Source organism: Eptesicus fuscus, chromosome 6 (assembly GCF_027574615.1).
Source record: "Eptesicus fuscus isolate TK198812 chromosome 6, DD_ASM_mEF_20220401, whole genome shotgun sequence".
Taxonomy (NCBI): Eukaryota; Metazoa; Chordata; class Mammalia; order Chiroptera; family Vespertilionidae; genus Eptesicus; species Eptesicus fuscus.
Window position 1 is genome coordinate 54,686,481 of NC_072478.1, and position 20,108 is coordinate 54,706,588.

Sequence of the window (20,108 nt, forward strand, 5' to 3'; positions counted from 1 at the left end):
CACTGGAGATAGGTAGTTACCAAACAGGCAAAAATAAGGAAATACATAATTCAACTATGTGAAAGCCTACAAGAGAATAGAATGTGGAGTGTGATAAAGACCCCCAAGGGTGGGAATGAGGAGGTTTAAAATATGGTGACAGTGATGCGCTGCTGAATGATGGGGAACTGTCTGAGAAATGCATTTCTATGCGAACATCATAGAGCACAGGTCCACAGACCTAGATGGCATAGCCTGCTATACACCTAGGTATATGGTCTAGCCCCGTGGTCGGCAAACTGCGGCTCACGAGCCATATGTGGCTCTTTGGCCCCTTGAGTGTGGCTCTTCCACAAAATACCACGGCTTGGGCGAGTCTATTTTGTAGAAGTGGCATTAGAAGAAGTTTAAGTTTAAAAAATTTGGCTCTCAAAAGAAATTTCAATCATTGTACTGTTGATATTTGGCTCTGTTGACTAATGAGTTTGCCGACCACTGGTCTAGCCTATTGCCGCTAGGCTACAAGCCTGTTTAGCATGTTACTGTATAAAATAACACAAAACTAAATCAAGAACAAGAGAAAATTATGCAACCAAGAGATGCAGTAAACATGAAATCATGAGGCTGCTGCTGGTGTAACATGGCATTGCATACTGCTTTATGCAAACTTTTTAATTTTTTATAAGTAGAAAGAGTATACTCTAAAACAACAACCAAAAGTATATCATAGTAAATGCATAAAGCAGTAATATAGTTATTTATTATCATTATTAAGTATTATGGGATGTACACGATTGTAAATGGTATACTTTTATATGACCACAGTGCAGTGGGTTTGTTTACACCAGCATCACCACAAACACGTGAGAAATGATGTTCAGATGTTTCCACGTAATGGTGTTAAGATGGCTATCATATCACTAGGCAGCTCCATTATAATCTTATGGAATCACTGAAGTATGTGAGGTCTGTTGTTGACCACAACTTGTTATGTAGTGCATGTAGAGGGAGGAAGAGAGGTTCAATAGCAGAAACAATGGGAAAAGGACTTTGGATAGGAAAGAAGTTGGCAACACACAGGAGCTATAAGGAAGCTAGAGAGACTGGAGAAGGTCATGCAAAAGATTGGGGGTGGGGGTCGGGGGAATAGAACTGAAGATGAAGGAGCCAGATCATGGGGGGTTTTGCAAACCATATGAGGAGTTTGGATTTCAAAGTACCATGGGAAACCTTTGAAAGTACCTGGTTAACCAGCGCTGTTTCTAAATGCTTTATTATTATATATTTTGTTGTTTGTATCTCTTTGTTTTGCTTATATTTGTAGAAATGATGAAGGGATACTTCTGCAAATGTGGGTACATAAATGAATCCAAATATTAAGGGCCTTCATATTTGGGAGGGCCTCCTTAAGGAAAAGGACTCAAAATTACAAATAAAATATTCAGAACAGAATTGCCCTTGGAAGAGCCCCATGCAAGTGAGGGGCACTAAGCTTAAGCTTCGTTGAATCACTATATATCTACTCCTGGTATTGTGGAAAGGGCTTTATAGATACTCCTGGCTTTAGATGGGAACCAAAGTTGATTTTCAGGTTCGAGAAGTGCTTGGAGCACTCTCTCCACACTCTTCAGAAGCACTGTCCCCCTCCTCCTCTATCTACCTCCTCCTCCTCCTTTTTCTTTTCCCTTCTTGTATCCCACTGTGCAATGCTCCCTGACTCAAACAGCTCAGGTTAAAAACTCTAGTTTTTGTGATGATCTTATAACTGTTTTGAAGTTTTCTGTTGAACTATTTCATTCTCCCACATAAGTGTACATACATCCTTTGTAACAACATACAACTGAAAGTTAGCCTGGGTGTATCTGAAATGGCGTGGAGCCCAGGAGGAGAAATGGAAAAACAATAATGAGATTCATGTATGTTAATAGTCACATTTTAGAGATTCCATTTTCTTAGAAGAAAAATACTGGCGATCTTCCAGGAGCCTGTTGCATGATGTTTCAAAGCTTCAAAAGACCAAAGAGCTGGCAAGTTCAGGTGCTTTATTGCGGCGAAGCCCTTGCCTTGGTCCTACCATCTCCTTTGAAATCTTATTCAACACTGTTGTCTATCTCCTACCTATTTGTCAGACTGTTTTACTATAAGAAATGGTGTCTATTCCATGAACTGCTCTCTCTACAGAAATAGTACTCTGTTCTTTATGAAATAGAGGGAAAGATGAGCTGGCTAATTTATTCCATTCTTAATGCTTTGCAACAACAGTTGAAATGAATGAAAATGATTGCGTTTATAGGCCTGGTCTGCAGATATGAAAAACTGCTGGAAATCGTTGAATGTGGAATGGCTTTAATTTACTATGTGGATGTCAGCCCATGATCTGCCTGCTTTTTGTTAACTTATATAAAAGAGAACGAAATACAGAGAGCAAAAGCTTTCAGAATGGCTGGAGTTTAAAAGAACCAGTACTTGAAGCTCTCAGATTGTTATTTACATTAAAAAACAGGGTATTGTTCTGACAGAGTGGAAGAGGAGGGGGACAGATCTGCAGAGAGGATGGAGAGTTAGAAGACACGCTCATTAGTGAGAAAGCAGATGGATTACTCCATTGGCAGGACGGCCTGGAGATGCCCTGGGACAAGTAAAGCTTGGTGTGATGAATAAGCCGGTCATGAGAATACAGTTTCACTCTACACCTAGAATACTGTCCCTGGATTCTCAGTATGTGATTTAAATAACAATGTGTTTGATACTGCCTGGACTAAAGAATGGTAAATGTTGGCCATTCTTTTATCTTTCTGTCCCAAGGCCGTTGGTTCATTAAATAACATAAGGGAAGGAAACCCTTCAGTAACCTACTCTTTGCTCCTCAGTTTCCACATTTAGCTTTAATTGCACAGTACTGCACTGCTGAGAACTGCAACTCCAGCCTCCCGCCAAAGTACTGGAATTGGGCATCCTGGATGATTTATAGCAAGATTTAATCACCAGGCCTTTGATTTTCACATCTTATAAATACAAAGTAAAAGAAAACAGTCCCTGCCTCCCTCCCGTCCCATAAGAGGACAGAATGGTTATTCATGTCTCATTATCATGCCCTTAATCTTCCTTCTTTTTTTTTTAAAGGTAGTATTGAAACCATCTGGGCTGCTTTGAAGTCAGTTTATTTTACTAAATTAAGCTTTCTCAGACTGTGTCCTTCTTCTTTACACCATGCTACACAATATTTGATTAATTTTGGCACAAGAACACCTGTGTTTATAAATCTGACAATTTGGTCTGTAGATGAAGGAAGCTGGAGTCAGATATTCGTGCCAAATTATGTCTATTGGTAGGCCCCAGGTTTTTTACTTCTTCTTGAAATGATTTTGGATTAAACGTTTCCCTATGTGAATAAATATCTTTGGCTTTAAGTATCAGGTTATTTAAAGAGACAGTATAGTATCATGATAAAAAATATGGGATTTAGATTCAGAGAGAACCAGGTTCAAATATTAGGTCCACAACTTCCTGTCTGACTTTAGGAAAGTCTCTTTACCGCTCTGGCCCTCGTTGTAAAACAGTGATTGTGGAACCCAGCTTCCAAGAGGGCCCCAGTGATCCCTGCCTCCTGGCATCTATTCCCTGGTCTCCTCCTCTGTTGAATAGGCTTGACTTTTGTAGCCAATATGATATTGTGGAGATGGTGGTGTATGGCTTCTGAGTGTAGGTAAAGAAAGACATCATGACTTCTGCCTTGCCCTCTCTCTTGGATTCCCCAGTCTGGTGGAAGCTAGGGGCCATGTTGTATGGATAGTCAAGCTGCCCAAGAATAGCCCATATGGCAGGAACTGTGGTTTCCTGCCAGCAGCCAGCACCATATGAGTGAGCCATCCTGCAAGCCCATTTTTTTAAAAAAATCTTTATTGTTTAAAGTATTACACGAGTCTCCTTTTTTTCTCTCATTGACCTCTCCTCCGCCACCCCCTCCCCAAAGCACCAGCCCTCCCCGCTCCCCTACTGTCTGTGTCCATTGGTTTTGCTCACATGCATGCATACAAGTCCTTTGGTTGATCTCTTACCCCCTCACCCTCCCGCCTTCCCTCATAGGTTGTACCGTCTGCTCCATGCTTCTATGACTCTGGCTCTATTTTTGTTCATCAGTTTATGTTGTTCATTATATTCCACACATGAGTGAGATCATGTGATATTTATCTTTCTCTGACTGGCTTATCTGCAAGCCCATTTCCCAGCCTCAGGGAAGCCTTCAGATGTCTTCAACCCTGGCTGGTGTCTTGACTGCAACCTCATGAGAGCTCCTGAGCTAGAAACACCCAGTCATGCTGTTCACAAATTCCTGACCTCTAGGAACTGAGGGAGATAACAAATGTTTACTGTTGTTTCGAGGCCCTGAGTTTGGGATACTTTGCTATGTAGCAATAGGTAACTGATACCATTATGATGATAGTTCTCCCTCTTAGGATTGTTGGGAGGATTAAATGTGACAATAGAAGGGCTTTCCACAGAGTCTGTCAGGCAGTAAGTGTAATTCCAAAAGATAAAATCATTAGTTACGGGAGCAACTTGCTACTAGAAGACAATTTTCTCCAGTACCTGTACTCCAAATGCTTTACCTGGGCTCCGCGTTTAGTTGATGAATAACTCCAGTTTTATAGCAGGCTCCTGAGTGAATGGCTAATGGGGTGACCTACCTGATACTTCTTGTGTCCTGCCTCACAGCTCTTACCCCCACTTTATAATTTCAGCCTCACTGTAGAAACCAGCTGCAGAGCAGTATACCGGTGACACCTGCCTCAGCTGCATAGGTGCCTTCTGCTCCACCCTGCAACTGCCTCATGGCACCCACGCATGGACCCTTTCAATCTTTTGGATGCTTGTGCAAACTTGGACCCTTTAGGAACGGGAGATGGTTCATAAATCCTCTCTCTTTCTATCATTTGGCTGAATGATTCTAAGGAGTTGTCCTTCTGGGGTGGAGGCCTGATGCTCACATAGAGATCTGCTAAATGGTGCGCCTGTGGCATGGCTCTCTCTCCTTTGTCTCACTCCTCCCAGTTCCCCACTCCTGTTCCTTGGGCTCACTACCTAAAATAAACGACCGGCTTGCCAGCCCTGCATGTCTCTGGCTCTGCTCCTTGGAAGTAACCTTAGGCTGAGACACATGGCTCTAATAAGGTGTTGGCTGAGTACTGTTTCCTTGATGTGTGTTCATGAAACTATTACCGATACTTGCTTTAATCTCTTCAATAGTTTCCCACTATTCTGAGGACAAAGTCTCAAACATCTCATGTGGTGGCAGGGGCCTCCAAAAACTGAGTCCTGCCTACACTTTTAGCATCTTCTCCCAACTTGCTGGCCCATTCTTCCCTACCTGACCTTACTGGGCTTTAATTCCTTTTATATGACTGCCTCTTTGTTGCCTCTGAACCAGGAGAATATTGTTTCTTCTTACCAATTGTTACTGTTCAGGTCCTAGCCTAAGTACAATATTCCCAAGAAGACCTTGAAGATGTCACTTTATCTCTATATCAACCTGAATGTCTGTTTTCTTTCTTCCTCCCTCCCTCCCTCCCTCCCTCCCTCCCTCCCTCCCTCCCTCCCTCTCTTCCCCTTCCTCCCTCCCTCCTTCTCTTCCTCCCTTCCTCCCTCCCTCCCTCTCTTCCTCCCTTCCTCCCTCCCTCCCTCCCTCTCTCCCTTCCCTCTTTTCCTTCCTTCCTTCCTTCCTTCCTTCCTTCCTTCCTTCCTTCCTTCCTTCCTTCCTTCCTTTTTCTCTCTCTCTCTCTCTCTCTCTCTCTCTCTCTCTCTCTCTCTCTTTCTCTCTTTCGAGACTTCACAAGTTGCAGTTTTATTTCCATACATAGATTTAAAAAAATATATCCTGGCTATACATTTTACTTAATTTTAAAAAAGCAAAGCATAATTGTTTGCCACAATTATTATTTTTTTTTTACTTTATATGCTATCTTGTTTTTTAAAATTTATCTTTATTGTTGAAAGTATTACAGATGTCCCCACCCATCCTCTCCCCCACTGACCCTCTCCACACCATTCTTGCCCCCTCCCCAGGCCTTTACTGCACTATTGTCTGTCCATTGGTTATCTGTATATGCATGTAAGTTTTTTAGTTAATCTCTTCCTACCCCCCTCCCTCTGAAATACATCAGTGTGTTGCATGCTTCAATGTTTTCTTAACACCTATTTTACTTAAAAGTATTTTCTTTTTTTTAATTGAATTTATTGGGTTGACATTAGTTCATAAAACCATACTAGTTTCAAGTATACAACTCAATAAAACATCATCTGCACTCATTGCCCAAAGTATTTTCTTAATGTTCTCGTTTTCTTTTTGAGTGTAAATTATGAGGGTAGGAACTGTGATTATCTTGTTCTCTATTGATTAATGTTTGGCTTAGAGAACATTTCAATGAATGAAAGAAAGAATTTACCTTGGCAAAATCTACTTGGCTGACAATTTTCTGTGCTATTTTTTTTTTTTAATGCTTTAATCGGTCTCTTTAAACTGTGAATCATATCCAAAAGGTCTTTCTTCTTCAAGCTGCTGAGACAAGGAACATATCACTTTAACAACACAAATAACAAATTTGTTGGTAGTAAAAGGATTTATTTTTACAATTACTTTTTCAGCACTTTATAAAAGAAATATTATAGGCTCATCTCAACTGACAAGCTCCCCTAGTAATCCTATCCTATATAGTAAAAGGGTAATTTGCAAATTGACCGAACAGCAGAATGACCAGTCGCTATGACGAGCACTGACCACCAGGGGGCAGATGATCAACACAGGAGCTGCCCCCTGGTGGTCAGTGCATTCCCACAGGGGGAGCACTGCTCAGCCACAAGCCAGGCTGATGGCTGGTGAGTGCAGCAGTGGTGGCAGGAGTCTCTCCTGCCTCCACGACAGCGCTAAGGATGTCCAACTGTGGTTTAGGCCTGCTCCCCATCAGTCAGACATCCCCTGAGGGCTCCTGGACTGATAAGGGTGCAGGCTGGGCTGAGGGGACGCCCCCCGCCCCCAGTACAAATATCGCGCACCAGGCTTCTAGTTTAGATTATAAGTCAGTTTACAAAATTTGATTGACAGACAACTTTTAGAGATCATATATTGGATAGACTCTATTCCTGCCTGTTTAAGTAAAACTTATAGTTTCAGTTCATGTAATCTAAGCTCTACTTAAATGGAAAAGACTTTATATGTTGAAGGAGCACTGTATTGATGAGTCAGTAGGAAACAGGAGGTACCCATCCTAGGAAATCTTCTAGCCATTTTGAACACCATTTAGATGACTGAGGGTTACATCAGGATGCTGCTTGTATATTTTAAAAAAGAGAGTATTTTATGAATGAGATCATTCTTAGGAATATATTAGGGTAAAGTCTAGATCTTGTATTTGGTAACATCAGATAGTTTAAATTTATAAACTAATACTGAAAATCTGAAATTGTATCAGAATTGTATGATGGTACAGGTAAGAAACCTCTGGACAATGATATATTTGAAACACATATCATTGATGAATATGTTTACAAAATAGAAGTCAACTCTGTGGTAGATCAATAATGTGCAACAATAATTCCCTGGACATTTTATAAAGGGCCGTGTACTAAGTTTATTATGTCCTTCATAATGATCAAGATCACATACTTTATGTGGCAAAAAAACATTTATTCCACAGATATTTATTGAATGCCTACTATGTCTCAGGCACTTCTCTGGACATATGAGATACAGCAAGAACAAAATATATCTTAGCATGTTCTTTTCAAGAACAGATTTTGCCATGGTAAAGGGCTTTGCAAAACCTCCTGGAAAGGAAATGGCTGACATCATTGGGAATTAGTGTTGGGCCTGCTACAGGAAATTGCCAACAGATTTCCCACGGTGTTTTCTGAAGCACTAGGATCTTCCAAAGGGGAAGCAGTGTCATGTATTTCATCCAGACCCAGCTGTCACAGCAGTTTATTCGAAGGCTAGAAATGTTCTTTTTCTCTAAGGAAATTGAGATAGCAATGAACTAAGCTAATTGAACTCATGTCTCAGCCATAGGAGTTCCCTATGGTGGAGCTGACCCCTCTTTCCTCTCTCTAGGATAGGGGAGACTTGACCAGACACTGAGTTGTTGCTGAAGACTAGACAATAATCATATTGAATCATAGAGAAGCCAAAGATTGTAGAAAATCTTAGAAATTTAGAACAAACCACATTTTAGTCCAGATTTGATCAGGCAAGATACATTAAAAATTAATTCCTGGGACAAAATAGAAGCAATTGAATGTGAAATCTAGATCATTGATTCTAAAGCTTGGGTGAGCACCTGAATCGCCTTTGAAACTAAAGTTAGATGTTAACTGGAGCAAATCTGACACGGCAATACTGAAGTTTGAGGACCATTCACGGAGATGTTAAAATTCACTTGGTGATGAACTCAACACATAGTTTCTTAAAGATTTCTGCAGTCACTGGTTGGGATAACTTTCTGTGGTACATGAAGTGGACACCTTTTTATTTTTTATTTATTTATTTATTTATTTTTTAAACTACCATTCTTTTTTTTTTTTTTAGTATATTTTTATTGATTTTTACAGAGAGGAAGGGAGAGGGATAGAGAGCTAGAAACATCGATGAGAGAGAAACATCGATCAGCTGCCTCATGCACACCCCCTACTGGGGATGTGCCCGCAACCAAGATACATGCCCTTGACCGGAATCGAACCTGGGACCCTTCAGTCCGCAGGCTGACGCTCTATCCACTGAGCCAAACCGGTTTCGGCGACACCTTTTTATTTTTAAAAACCTGTATAACCAACAAAAATAAAAATAATCACAATATTTACAACATTGTAAAAATTTGCTTGTTAACAGATTATATTAACTAAGAAGGTTGTATATGACTATAGGTATTGTGGTTCAAATAGATTAAGCATTCCTTTGATTAATTGGGAAATACTGTAAAATATATTCATTTGTTTTTATCCAAACACCACAATTAAGGTCTGAGTTTGGATCCTTGCACAATTGACTATTAAACTAGGGATTTTTAAACTTTAAAATAGTTTTTATTTAAAATGTATATCATAATATATGAAATCAAGTAAATCAACAGTTGGGAGATGTGAACTATGTTAATGGGATTGTTACTGCTATTTGGTGAAACCAATGGCTTTTATGACTTAAGTACAAAGAGAGTCTTGTGGGTTTTGTTTTCTTTGAGTGTTATTCAATTTAATATATTTTTAAACTAAAATACAAATTCCTTAAAAAATACTAGATTATAAAAATCCTTGATTAGCCACATTTGCAGATTTCTTTATGAATGATGGTAGGAACAATTTTTCCTTTGATGTTTTCTCCCAACATTCTGAACTCTATGTATAAAGTGTATGTTTAAAGTGTATGCAGCACATTACTCTTTTGCTAAAATTCTTTGAGTTTTTCTTTACGAAAAGCAGTGGAAATTTACCAGAGTAAACCATAAATCATTGCCATGCTTGACTCCAACAAACTGGAATTGCACAACAAAATGAGCATACAATTTAAAAAATGGCAGGTCTAGTGATTGTTTAAAGTATAGTACAGCCCAAGGAAAAATGAAAAAGAAGTTATAAGAGTTGAGTTGTATATGATATAACAGGATGAGACTCTAAAGTACTAACAGAATTTAGAGTTCTTATAATCCTGGTCTAAGGCAAATATCTTTTCTTTCTTTTGCAGATTTCTGGAATTAGAAGCCTATGTTTACAAGTTGCTATAATTCACTTTTTTCTTTTATTACAGTGTTCGACACTATGAAGCTTTTAGTGGGTGCTGCTCTATCTTGGAAGTGATGCTGAATGAACATGAGAGGGAATTATAGCTATTTAATAACTGCTTGCAAAGGTTCCAAAATTTTGGGGAGGGAGCAGGAAGTATTCATTTAAAAATAGTTTCCAAAGCCAAAATGAAGAGGGAAGAAAAGAGCATTTTATTTCTTAATCTCTTTGGATTACCTCTGAGGAGATGAGTAATGAATACAATTCAGGATTAGTATACAGGAAGGGCTCTTAAGAGACCGTCTAGACTGTAGGCAATATTTCTCTTTCATGGAACTCCTCCTGAAATTTTTAGAGACAAAACTCTCTGCCATATTTTTAAACACTTTAAAAAAAGGGAATTAAGAAACTCTCTGACTAATCAGTCCAGTGTCTAGTGAACTTTATCATCATTATAATTTTCTTTGAAATATATTTTTAACTTCTCTGATTGCAATTTGTATTTTCTTAGGACTTAGAGACTCAGTCATTTTATATCTTGGATTTATATAGTTCATTTTTCTGTGTTTAAAAAAATTGGTCAAAGTTATCTTTAATTCTAAAACTCTGCAAAATCACTGCCTTTTGTCTTAAAACTTCATGTAGTGTGTTAATTTAGCCATGGTAGTTCTCTAACTCATTAACAGAGATATCTTTTTCTATTATTATTGATACATTTTAAAGTAATATTAGAAATAAATTTCTAGTAAAATTGTTTGATGTCTTTCATATATCTTTAGGGTAGTTATGAAAAGTTTAAACATGGAACTCAGCTAAGATGGCCCTATAAACAAAGGATGAATCCTCTGTGGATTCCCCAATTCCAGTGACACCTAAAGGAAAGAAGATCACTTTTAAAAAGAGATTTGCTTATGCATCCCCTCTAAATAATATCAATGAATATTACAGACCCTGGCGAGCAATTACAGAAATGTCTTTGTTGATAGATTGGGTTCAAAAACCAACTACTGTACATCTCCTTTTCCTTACAGCGCCTATGCTGCAGGGGATGGCTCACTCACCTTACTGCATTTCAGCACTTTCTATAGCAGAATTGTCACCTGCCACTTGCCATGTACTTTGGAAGTCATTTTCTGCTGTCGTAGAGAATTAGATTTTCCTTGATGAGCATATTTGCCTGGCTGTAGAATGGGTGGGACTTCTGGGAAAAAGTGTTTTTTTTATGACTTACTTGCCAGGAGACCCATTTTCCTTAAGTGTCATGTCCTTTTTGAGACAGAATGCAAGACTTTTCCCTTTTGCATTTATTCCGCAGAATTGCCTAGTGGTTAGAAGGCTCTTGGTTGGTGCTCTGTTTTACTGGTGATCATTAAAACTTAATCTAGGAAAAATTATTCAATTCCGAGATGTAGAAATTGAGACTCAGAGGGCAGAGTGATTTGCCATAGTGAGTGACAGCACTGAGTCTAGAATGCACAACTCCAGGCTGTCCTTAGGGTACCCTTCCCGCCATGTCACTTTTTCTCCTAAGAGCTAAATTAAGTTTAAAGTTTTCTTTGGTCTGGAACAGCTTGAGTTTGCATTGCTGTTTCATCTGACATGTAAAGTGTAAGAGCCAAAGAATATGAGAACAGTTTTCTTTATGTCTGCTCTGCCAAAACTAACATGCATTGGCAACTGAACCACAAAAGCAATTAAGAAGTCTTCAGTGCTAGGCAAGACCCTCTTTCCAATATGAATCACTTGAACAAAGTGCATGACCACACGCTTTTTGCATCAGGGAATGGGAAGTGAACTTGGGAAAGGGCTTTTCCAAAACTCAAATATCCACACAGAGCTAATAAAAAGACCTTGTGGGGAATAACTCTCCATCTAGCCTTTGTGCTTCTCCTCCTTGGAGCTAAGGAGGGATGGGCTTGCATTCATGCTTTGATTTTTGTTTGTGTTGCAACACTCCTTTGGGAGCTGCTCTGTTTATTACCGCTTCAAAAAAATTCCACACCACAGAACAATTATTTTGACTAATTGGAAAGAAGTTTGCATTTTGTCTCTTTAGAAGATAGAGAATAAGAAGGGTATTTATTGAGGGAGATGTGACATGCCTCACACTGCTCTGTGTTTAGCAGTTTCTGGGTGGACTATTCAGCCTGGGATTTGTATAACTGATGTCAAGACTCTGTCAGTGGCTCTAAAGGGGTATATTTCTATGTTACCATCTTAAACAATGCTCACGGAAGTTTTGAAAATGAAAATAAAGTATTTTTTTAAATAATCTTTAAAAAACATTTGAAATCTCACAAACTTACAAAAATGCTTTCCATTTATGTTGTATCATAATATTTCTTATAACATCCCTTTGGGAGTATGGACTGTTATTTGTATTTTAAAGATGAAGGAAAATTAAATTGCAACTAAAATTTGGCAGTGCAGCATGGTTTTGCCGTGGCCTCTGGTCTCAAATTCCTGCCCTTCCCCTCTGTCACCTATGATTTATGGCCCCTCTGGTACAGGGACCCCATTCCATTTACAGAATAAAAATTCACTGAAACTTTTGTACTTTAACAAAGCTCTTCTGGATTTGTACTTTATTGCTTGTGGGAGTTCCCATGATCTGCATCTTTCTCAGGAGGAATGGAGCAATAATAACTTCAGAAATTTCTCCTGTGGTGGTTTTTTTTGTTGTTTTTTTAAAAAAGATTCAGCTCATATTGCTGGAAAAAATTATAAGGGGTAGTTGGATTCAAATAATGATTTTTATTAGAAATATTTATTATTTGATTCATTTTTTAAAAAAAGTGCATGTGTGAGCACAGACTTAACACAGAATATTAGTATTTTTAACTTAGGTATTCAATTTGCCTGTTTAGGTAATTTTTTTGGCCATCAGAAAGGAGAACATTAGCAGTGAAAGAAAGGTCTGTGCTCTTTCATGAGTAGTTTTCATAGCGCATTCCATAGTTTCTGTTCTTGATAATGTACTTTAGGCTGTGATATGAGTTAGTTATCGATGGCTGTTTTGTTATATATATATATATATCATTTACCCCAGCTCTATAACTGTCACAAATGGAAAAATATTGTGCTGTTTTATTCACCTTCTACTATCCCATTCTTCAACACCATTTTTGAATGCATTTTCTCATTAAAAAATATTTATGGAGAACCTATTGTGAAACCTGAATATAGACTGGTTACAAAGCTCCACAGTTAACTGTTAAATCACTATAATATATGCTCTGTGTGTGTGTGTAGGAGAGAGAGAGAGAGAGAGACAGAGAGAGAGAGAGAGAGAGAGAGAGAGAGAGAGAGAGAGAGAGAGAGAATTAAAAGAACACATAAAACATGGTTCCCCCTGCCATCCTTTCAAAGGACAACACATTGGGAGTAATGTAGTCTTTTGTATAAGCTCAGTGATGACTAGACATATATCTTCATTATTCCCAAATGCTAAGAAAATATAAGCTTGGTAGCATTTCATTGAGGACCAGAGTGAGAATAATCACTCTTCCTGAAAAAGAGACATTTTCTTAATGACCTTTATTTTCTGACTTTGAACAAATATTTTATTCTTTAGTATTTAAAAACATCAAATAATACAAAGATTAAAAATGAACTCTTATGCTTGAAAAATATGGGAAACTAATTTCAACAATACAGGTGATCTTTCCCTTCTGCAAAGATCCTAGTGTTAAGCATTATGGAAATGAGGTGATATGAAATGTGAACATACTCTGAGTTTTTGCCCTAAATCTGGTAAATTCAGGACAAAAGAAAGAAGATTGGACCTAAACTAGTGTGACTCTTAATGGGATCCACAGATTGATACTAACCAGACTGATTGCAAACAATTGTGCCCATCTATATGCAAAAATTGAGAGTGTTTTAAAACTTTTTGTGTAACTGAAAGAAACTTGACATTGTAATTTTAGGTCTGTTGAATCTATATATATAAAAATCCAGTGACCATTATGGCGGAATGACCAGAACGACCGGTTGCTATGATGGGCACTGACCACCAGGGGGCAGACACTCAATGCAGGAGCTGCCCCCGGTGGTCAGTGCACTCCCACAGTGGGAGCGCCACTCAGCCATAAGCCGGGCTCATGGCTGGCGAGCGCAGCAGTGGTGGCAGGAGCCTCTCCCACCTCCACAGCAGTGCTAAGGAACAGCGAGCCAAGTAGCAAAGAGCGAGCAGGGGGGAGGTAAGGAGCGAGAAGGTGGGCAGTTAGGAGTGAGCAGGCCGGTGGTTAGGAGCGAGGGGTCCTGATTACAAGAAGGTGCTGGCCAGGCTGAGATCCCCCCTTCCCCTCCCCCCCCTCCAGCTGCACGAATTTCGTGCATCAGGCCTCTAGTATAATGATAAAACAATGACAATTAGCCCTGGACAGGTGGCTCAGTTGGTTGGAGCATTGTCCTATACACCAAAAGGATGCAGTTCAATCCCTAGTAGCCTCGTTTATGGGAGGCAACTGATTGATGTTTCTCTCTCACTTTTTTTTTTAAATATATTTTATTGATTTTTCACAGAGAGGAAGAGAGAGGGATAGAGAGTTAGAAACATCGATGATAGAGAAACATCCATCAGCTGCCTCTTGCACAACCCCTACCGGGGATGTGCCCGCAACCAAGGTACATGCTCTTGACCGGAATCGAACCCGGGACTCTTCAGTCTGCAGGCCAACGCTCTATCCACTGAGCCAAACCAGTTTCAGCTCTCTCTCACATTGATGTTTCTCTCTCTCTCTCTCTTTCTTTCTCTCCCTTTCTCTCTCTCTCTCCCAAATCAATAAAAATATATCTTTGGGTGAGGATAAAAAAAGATAAATATTTTCTACATTTGTATTTTCTTTTCTTATCCCCCCTCCAGCTTTATTGAAGTATAATTGACATATGAAATTGTGTGTATATATATATATATATATATATATATATATATATATATATATGGTGTACAGCATGATGATTTGACATACATATACATTGTGAAAAATTACTATAATTGGATCAATTAATACTTTCATTACCTCAAGTAGTTTTTTGTGTATGGGTCGTGAGAATGTTTAAGATCTACCCTCTTACCAAATTTCAAATGTATAATACAGTATTATTAACTATAGTTACCATGCTGTACATTAGATTTCCCAGAACTTACTTTTAACTAAAAACTTGTACATTTTGACCAGCACCTCCCCATCTCCCTACTTCCTGGCAACCATCATTCTACTCTATTTCTACACTTTGGACTTTTTTTAATCTTTTAAGATTCTCTATATTAATGAGATCATTCAGTATTTGTCTTTCCTATGTCTGCCTTCTTTCACTTAGCATAATGTCTTCTAGCTTAATCTATGTTGTTGCAAATGGCAGGATTTCCTTTTTTGTCATGTCTAACATCTATTTGTCTATCTACCTATCACATATCTATCTATCTATCTATCTATCTATCTATCTATCTATCTATCTATCATCTACCACATTTTTTTATCCATTTATTCATCAATGGAAACATAGGTTGTTTCCATATCTTGGTTGTTGTGGATAATGAATATGGTTGTTTTAATTTTCTTTTTCTGGTAATTTATCTTTATTTCATTTTACAAAAATATTTGTCTTTTTTGGACTGAAAATTTTAAAAACCCACAAAAAACAAATGGGTCTTTCACTACAGATAGTTTGAGAACACTATGCTAAACCACAATTAAGTCCAATTTGTTATTGAATTGAAAAAAGTGTACTTTTAAAACACATTGAGTATAAAATACAAGATTAAAATATGTAAATTACAGCGTTAGATATTTTTCAATCCTTGCTCTACTAGGTGAATAGAATCCAAAAGATTCTGGAGATTTGTAATCACATGGAGATAATTTTTGCTTAATTCCAAGTGAGAAAGTTTGTCAAAAATTTGAGAGAGGGCAAGCTCTACTAACTAGCCTAATATTTGATTATCTTCACCCAGTTATCTTTCCTCAGTCTTTCACATAAAGAATTACTGTATAACCATTCATTCATTCACTCATCCATTCAGTAACTATTGAGGTTGGCTGTTCTCTGTGTATTAGGATATGCTTCAGGAATAATATAAGCGGTTGTGTGTGCACATATAAACATGCTTAGAGATGATTTAAATCTAAACCCTTTGAGTTCTTTGAATAACACTTGAAGAACTCAGGCTCACTGAGCAGTTACAGAATGTTCTTAGCCGACTGGACTTTAATCCTGCTTTATCTATTTTTTCTGACCCCCTTATCTGTCACTCCAGTTTTCTTAGCTCTTACTTTTGGGATGGATCCAGAAGATAGCAAGTGGAACAAGGCAATGGGATAAAAAAAGAGTGAAAAAGTTAAAGCTGAGACATAGCTGTAGAGGCAGTCTCCATCACCAAAGTAATTGGCTTTGGCAGGTAGGCAAGCAGGTGTGGGAGGTACAAGACCCCTAAGGACACAGTGAACTATACAAATACCAATACCATTTTGGCATAAATTTAGCAATATATGTGTAAGATAGAAATCAAATACTCCAGACAGACATTAATCCTGAATCAGCCTGTTTATTTCTCTGTCTGGAGAGGAAAAGCAAGACTATAGTGAAATTCCTGCTAGAATCCCATTTGGGATGTAACCTCTGACATCCCACTGCAGGATCTTTTGGGAGTTCCAAAGACATAGGATGCCTTTAGAAAATAGCACAATCTCATCTTTTCATTTTTACTGTTTAAAATTTTATTTATCTTGATTTATCATTGATAGGTTTTTTGTTATCATAAATGAGAAAGTTGCAATCAGAAATGTCATTCGTGATGCCAAGTTGCAAAATAGTCTGTTTTGCTGATAGATGTCCAGATAGCACTGAATAGGGGAGGCCTAATCATTCAACTTCCATCAGCAATTAGTCTGGATTCATAAACAAGAACACATGTTGAGACTGATGTATTGACTAGAAGAGCAAGGGACTTCTTTAGCAATGTTTACCAAGTCTTGCATTCTCTCCTGCGTTCTATCCACATGGTGTGTATAGGAGAAGTTGGGGAGGTCAAGAGAAAATAAGCACAAGTCAAAGGGAGACTTGTAAAATAAGCAGCAACATCTGGCAAATGACTTCCTCCCATGTAGGAAAGACACTTATTCAGGGCAGTGAATGAGAAATGTTTTTCTTGGCAGCATGTTAGATTAATGTCCATTAGATCTGGGAATGAGGTTCTCTGAGATTTATAATATTTCTCTTGCTGTTGGTGTGGACTCTAAAGCTTGATGCTCAAAACATCAACCATCCATTTGGCCATTCTTAAGAATCACTAGGTTAACTTTGAAGTGTTTTCAAAGGACATTTAAACATTAAAGACTTTGTAATTCTTTATTATATAAACTTTTGTTTATCTTCTTAATGAAGTATATTTTTACATTGGAGACATTTTTAGTACTGCATTTCTCTTTGCTCAATAGCAAAAAGAACATTAAATTCTAACAATTCAATATGGTAGAAGTCCTCTGTAATTTCTTGATGTATAACTATTCACATTAAATGTTTAATAAGAAATTTTACCTGCCATAACTTATATTATTCTGTATCTTATCACTGGCTTTATAAAGGATACTTTCAGGCCTTTTTTTTTTTTTTTACCAAAATAGATATGTTTTTATTGGCTTCACAGACTTAAAAAAGAAAATAATGCTAATTATATATGGAAAAAAATTAAAACAACTTTATAAAATAGAAAACTTTCATCCAGGTTTATCCAGACACCTGGAATCTTTCATTAAGTCCACATAAAGTGACAATTTCTTGACTTTGTATAACTCAGAAATGAAGTATTAAAAATTATTATTTTCATATGGTATTCACTATTTTTACATTAATATAAAAATAGCAAAAATTTCCAATTTTTGGTAGTTCTGTACAATTGACCCTTGAACAAAGCAGGAGTTTGGTCAAAATCTGCCTATAATTTTGACTCTACAGTTGGCCTTTTGCATCTGAGGATCTCAGATGCAGCTCAGATCTAAAACAGTATTTTCCATCCCAGATTGGGAATATGCAGTTAGGAATCTGTAGTTGGGAATGCTAAAATACTGTTTTCCATTGCAGTTGCTTGAATCCATGGATGCGAAATTGCAGATAGGGAAGGACTGACCTGTATTTATTGAAAATAATCCTATTATAAGTGGATCTGTGTAGTCCAAACCTGTGTTGTTCAAGAGTCAACTGTAATTTATTGCTTCTCAGAGCCATAGGGATTGAGAGGTGTTTCCTTTGTTATGGGAAAGAAAATGGGATAAAAGCACATTCCTCTGGAGAGTAAGTGGGATAGACTGTCCATACAATTTCCCATCTCAATGCTTTTCCCTTCTTGCCATTTCTTAGTCATTGCCATTTATGAAAAGCAGATGGAAACAAAGTGATTTACATGTAAAATAATAACTATCTTATGTTATGGGAAATGTGGATGCCCCAACGTTAGGATTTTTATAACCATGTTGTTTTTTTCAGGTGCTGGCCACTCAGATAGTGAAACCATCTGCTTTTATGAAGCTATGTACTTCTTGACACAGGATTCTCAGAAAGGCTTATGGAAATCAGGTATGGATCTATGTTTATGATCTACAGGTGGGAGAACAATCCTGGGATTTCCAAAGAGGGAAGCTGCGTAGCAGTTTTATGAATAGCAGGCCTACCAGGAACTAAGCCAACTGTGGAAGATGGCTCAGCAATCCTATATGAGTGAGAAAAAAATGTCACAGACATATGCACTTAAATTAGCCACCTCTACCCCATGTTGTTTTAGAAAAAAGGAGTAAAGAATATACTCTACCTTTTTGAAGAGATTACACTGGAATTTAAATAAGGGAGAGGCTAACTCTATCTGGCGATATTTGACACAATATGAAGAGGTCATCATGCTCAACAGTCACTTATTTTTATTTGTTATTATTTTTTTATCTTTATTGTTGAGATTATTACAGATGTCCTTTCTCCGCCCCTCCCCCCCCTCCCCCCCGCAGTTAACCCTTCTACCCAGTTCCCGCCCTGCCCCAGGCTTTTGCCACCCTATTGTCTGAGTCCACAGGTAATGAATATAGGCATATAAGATGTTTGTTTAATCTCTTCCCACCCCCACCCCCATTCCCTCTGAGAATCCTAAGTCTGTTCCATTTCCATGAATCTGAATCTATTTTATTCACCAGTTTATTCTGTTCATTCGATTTCTTATTCATTTATTTTTATTTTTAGATTCAATTATTGTAAGGTATGTATTTGTTGCCATTTTGTTGTTCATATTTTTATCTTTTTCTCTTTCTTCTTCTTCCTCTTCTTAAAGAATACCCTTCAACATTTCATATAATACTGGTTTGGTGGTGATGAACTCCTTTAGCTTTACTTGTCTGTGAAGCTCTTTATCTGTCCTTCAATTCTAAATGACAGCTTTGCTGGGTAGAGTAATCTTGGTTGTAAGTCCTTGCTATTCATCACTCTGAGTATTTCTTGCCACTCCCTTCTGGCCAAAAGCATTGTTTTTGTTGAGAAATCAGCTGACAGATGTATGGGCATTCCCTTGTAGGTAACTAACTGTTTTTCTCTTGCTGCTTTTAAGATTCTCTCTTTATCTTTAGCCCTTGGTATTTTAATTATAATGTGTCTTGGTGTGGTCCTCTTTGGTTTCCTCTTGTTTGGGGTTCTCTGGCTTCCTGGACTTGTAAGTCTATTTCTTTCACTAGGTAGGGGAAGTTTTCTGTCATTATTTCTTTAAATAGGTTTTCAATATCTTGCTCTCTCTATTCTTCTGACACCCCCATAATGTGAATGTTGGTATACTTGAAGTTGTCACAGAGGCTCCTTACACTATCTTCATATTTTTGGATTCTTATTTCTTTTTGCTCTTCTGGTTGGGTGTTTTTTGCTTCCTCATATTTCAAATCTTTGATGTGATTCTCAGAATCCTCTACTCTACTGTTGAATCCCTGTATATTATTCTTTATTTCAGTCAGTGTATGCTTAATTTCTGACTGGTCCTTTTCCATTTTTTGGGAGGTTTTTAGAAGATTCTTGAATAACCTTATAACTGTGATTTTGAACTCTATATCCAGTAGTTTGCTTTCTTTCATTTCTTTCACTTGTAACATGTTTCTTTGCCTCTGAATTTTGGCTATTTCCCTGTGTTTGTTTCTATTTATTGGGTAGAGCTGCTATGTCTCCTTGAGTTGATAGAATGGCATTCTGTAGTAGGTGTTCTATAAGTGGCTCAGCCTCCCGAATCTCCTGAGCTGGGAGCTCTAGGTGCACCCCTGTGTGGGCTGTGTGCACAGTCTTATTGTAGTTGAGAGGTGGCTAATTTAAGTGCATATTGACCTCCAGGCCAATTGGCTCTG

General features: G+C 38.0%; 1 long non-coding RNA gene across 1 annotated transcript in view; it reads left to right on the plus strand.

Moving 5' to 3' along the window:
* LOC129149463 (uncharacterized) overlaps positions 1-20,108 on the plus strand; it is a 258,726-nt gene that overhangs the window by 168,506 nt on the left and 70,112 nt on the right. The window contains exon 3 of the long non-coding RNA XR_008556363.1: positions 18,232-18,321. This is a non-coding gene — a long non-coding RNA (uncharacterized LOC129149463). The remainder of the gene's footprint in view (positions 1-18,231; positions 18,322-20,108) is intronic.